Consider the following 4295-nt stretch of genomic DNA (forward strand, 5'->3'; position numbering starts at 1 on the left):
TGCGCCATCCCGAGCCTGGCCCGGCCCGGCCCCCGCCCCGGCGGCGCTTCAGCTGGCCCGGCCGGCTCCCGCCCGCGCGCGCCCCTGCCCGGGCCCCGCAGCGCCGAGCTCCGCGCTCCCCGCTCCGGGATCCCGGCGGCGCGCTGCCTGAGCTGGGCTCGCCTGGCCGCCGGGCCCGGAGGGGGCGGGGCGCCAGGTACGGGCGTCGCGGGGGCGGGGCTTCTGAGATCCGGGGCGGGGACAGAGGAGCCCCCGCCCCCCCCCCCCCCCCCCCCGCCCCGCCGTGCGGGCCCGGCTCGCGGTTCCCGGACACTGCGCCTGCGCGCTCTCGCCGGCGCGCTGCAAGCTTTTGGCGCGTGGGGCCCTACGGAGACCCGAGGCTCTGCTCAGCGCGCCCCTATCCCGCCTTCTTTGTCTTCCCACACTCTGGGGATCCGCCTCGGGGCCTCAAGGACGGGGTTCTTGGGACAGGCTGTGAAGCCGGGCAGGAAGAGGAGAGAGGGTTACTTCATAGACAGCTTTCCTTGAGCACCTACTTAATGTTGGACTCTTGGCGAGGATGACCTCTCCCCACAATCCAGGAGGTACGAGTATCATCCCCATTTTACGGAATAGAAGACTGATTCCAAAAAGTGAAAGATCATGCCCAGGTTCACACAGCTAGGAAGAGGCAGAACTGGGAATCCAGGGAAAGGCCTGGAGCTGCTCTCCGCTCCCTCCTCATCTCCCCTCACCCTCTAATGCCTGACAGTGGCTGGTGGGTTTCCTTCCTTCCCCGGTTCCCGTGCCCACACCGGACCCTAACTGCCCCTGATCCTAGGGGAGGGAGGAAACAGGGACTGCCAAGACCCCACCGTACAGAGTGCACTTCGGGACATGAGGGTTCTAGCACTGGCCTTGCCACAACTTGCTGAGTGGACTTGAGTGAGTCCCTGTCACCTCTGTGGGCTTCAGTTTCCCATCTGTAAAATAGAAGGCCACCAGTCTTCCCACCTCTGCAGACCCTTCCGGCTGACCCTGCATTGTGTCTGCCGCCACTGTGCAGTGGGGGGCCGGAGCCTCAGCACCCCTTCCCCAGACATACTGGGAAAGCGGCAATTGCTTCCTGAGCTGTGGCCAAGTCAACACCTGCTGCTTTGGACCCTGCAGGGGCAGGCCTGCCCACCAGCTCGGTGCACAATCTCTCTTCAGCTTCCTGGAGAAGCTGCCAGTAGCTGCCCATCACCCTCCATCTCCAAGGCAAGGGCTCCTGGAAGGAAGGCACTGGACCTTCCTTTCCTCCAGACCTGGCCCTCGGTCAGGCTGGAGCCCGGCAGCCGGCGGGAACTCTGGAGATGTGTGTTCCAGACACGGTGTAGCTTTGTTTTTAATAATTAACAGCAGCAAATATTGATTTACACAGGCACTTCCAGGCCTGAGCGCTTCCGGGCACCCATCGAAATGCAGCCAGAGAAATGTCCATTCCCATACTGGGAGGAGGTGAGACCTGCTCACATCATTGGAGATGTCTGTGTGACAGGTGGAGTGGAGAATGTACACACCCCATGGAGAATGTGCATGCAGCTGTGTGTGTGTGTGTGCGCGTGTGTGTGTGTGTGTGTGACTCTCAGACCAGATGAGGCTGTGTGTGCATGGACATCATGGGTACCTGTATTTGTGTTTGTACATGTGTATCTGTATACACATGCATGTGTACATGTGCAAGTCTCTGAATATGTTTGCAGACATGTGAATTTGTCCATGGACATGGGTGTGGGCAGATTGTGCACGTACATGTGTGCAGATTTCTGAATTCCTAAGTGGAGAAACCCCTATGGGGGGCAAGGTAGGAGGGCCCCGAATAGCTCAGTGTCTGTACAAATGTGGTCTTCCAATGAGAGGGGAATGTCCCTTCTGGGTGTTCTGTCCTGCCCTGGAAATGTAGCATTGCTGATACAGTTCGGCGTCTTGATTTCCACTTTCCAAAGTTACTTTCACGGTCATCGCCCAGCTGCAAGCCAGCAAGGTGAGTAGAGAAGAAATTGGCACCTCTGTTTTACAGATGATGAATCTGAGCCTCAGAGAGGGCCAGGGACTTACCCTTGGCACAGGGAGGTCACCTGCCCCTCAGACTGGCTCCATCAACATGATAAATGTTCACAGACTTAGGGGTGCTGGAGGAGGGGCATGAAGAATGTGTCATTGGCCTGAGTCCCCTCAGCCCCACCACTGCTCTGCTGGGCATCCAGGGAGATCACTCAGTCTCTCTGTACCCTGATTTCCACCTGTCCTCCCCCTACCCCCGTCAAAGGAGGATGACCCACAGACTGGGTCTTGATTCTGGAGTAGGGGTGGGCTGTCAGGGTGGGAGTGGCTTGGAGCCCGCTGTCTGGGCTGTGTTGGCACAAATGGAGGCTTTTGGCCAGCTGGGTGGAGAGGCCAGGAAGCCTGAGGGGAGGCGGCTCAGAGCTAATCCACGAAAGCCAGCCCCAGGCTGTCTGAGCAGGCAGGACTCAGGGCGAGGGGTTGTTTCAATCCTCATTTTCCTGATAGATAGTCAGAGGCCCAGGGAGGGGAAGCTATGGTCTAAAGGCACACAGCCCGTGGTGAGAATCAAGGCCTCTTCCTGTATGCTTAGGGGGAGAGGGACTAGGGGGCCTCAGTCATGAACCCAGGTGCCATTGGGTTGTTCCCTTCCTGCCAAGCCCCAGGATCCACATGGCCCCATCTTGGGCTTTGGCCCAGGCACAGGGAGCAGGAGATGGTCTCAGGAGCCCCCTGATGTTGCCCTAGGATCCCCCTTGGAGGTGGTGGAATCCCACAAGGATTCCAGTCCCTGGCCATCTGCCTTCCTGGCCAAGAAGAGGTACATGGCCCTTCTTCCAGGCCCGAGTGTGGGAGAAGAGCTTAGCAGGCCCTGTGCTTGCTATTTCCTGACTGTGTGACCTTAGGAAAACCTCTCTGAGCATCTGAATCCTCACCTGGAGAATGCCTGCCATCCAAGGTTTGATGAAATGACCAAGAGGCATGATGATGTCTGTGGACATGCTTTAGAAACTATAAAGTATACTGCAAAAGAGAGGGTTCATTTCCTTCTGCATCAAGGAGGCCACAAGGCCAGGCACTCTGGTCACACAGCCTGAGTTCCGACCCCAGCCCCATCATAACCTATTTGTGTGTCTTTGAGCAAGTAACTTAACTTCTCTGAGCCTTGATTTTTTCCATCTACAAAATGGGACTCATAGTAGTAGCTATCACGTAGTACTTCCAGTTTGAGGATGAAATGAAATACTGCCTATAAACCATTAAGTACCCATCTGGCATATAATAACTCTCAATAAATGCTGGTGGTCGTTACTGGTATTCTGCACAAGTTGCTCAGTTATTTATCTCTTACCTGGACTATGGCTCCTTGAGGACAGGGTCTGTGTCCAATTGATTTCTGGCCCCTCAGCGCCCAGCACAAAGTCTGATACAAATCAAGTGCTCGGCGAACACGTTTGATTTTGATGATCTCATTCACAGGGCTCTCCCCCTGTGCCAGAGATCATGGGTGGAATGTTTTATTGGCACTTTTTTCATTAAATACTCACAATAGCTCCGTGCCAGGTACTATCATTATTCCGGGCTTACAGACAAGGAAGCTGATGGGGATGTTGATTATGAAGGTGATGGAGAATAGCTGTTTGGCCAGTTTGTTCCCAGCTGTCCTGCCCCCTCCCCAACAGTGATATAGGCCCCGGCCCAACGCGCTCAGGGGTGAGGAGTGGTGTCCCCTCGGGGAGCTAAGCCTCAAGCAGCATCTGCATGAACACTTGACCGCTGTCCGCTAGTCATTCTTAATTCTCTGTCAGCCCCAGGGTCTCCAGACCAGGGGCAATGGGGAGGGGGCACTTACCTTGGGGTGGAGTGAAGCAGTGTGGGAGGGAACGAAGTCCACTCGTGGCAGGTCTAGGGCATGAGGAAAGCACTGGTTCTGCCCATCACTCCTCCTGGGAGAAAGAAGGGGTCTTATGGTCAAGGAAGGCTCCAGGCTGGGAGGTTTGTGAACTCTGGGAGGAAGAATCGCTCTCAGAGTCGGAGGACAGATTTCATGGAGGGGAGGTCATGGGTTGCCCAGGAGGAGGGAGAGGAGGGGCTTCTGGAGCAGGGTTGCCAAACAGGCTCTCCTTCCCCGGAGATCAGAGATGTGGACAGGGTCTCTCCCTGAGTTCTCCATTAGGCCTGCCCAACACGTTCCTGTCAAGAGGACGTCCACAGCCCATTCTGAAGCCCATTCTGAAGATGGGTAAACTGAGGCAGGGGGCAGTGAGGGT

This window comes from Panthera leo, chromosome C1 (assembly GCF_018350215.1).
Source record: "Panthera leo isolate Ple1 chromosome C1, P.leo_Ple1_pat1.1, whole genome shotgun sequence".
Classification (NCBI taxonomy): Eukaryota; Metazoa; Chordata; class Mammalia; order Carnivora; family Felidae; genus Panthera; species Panthera leo.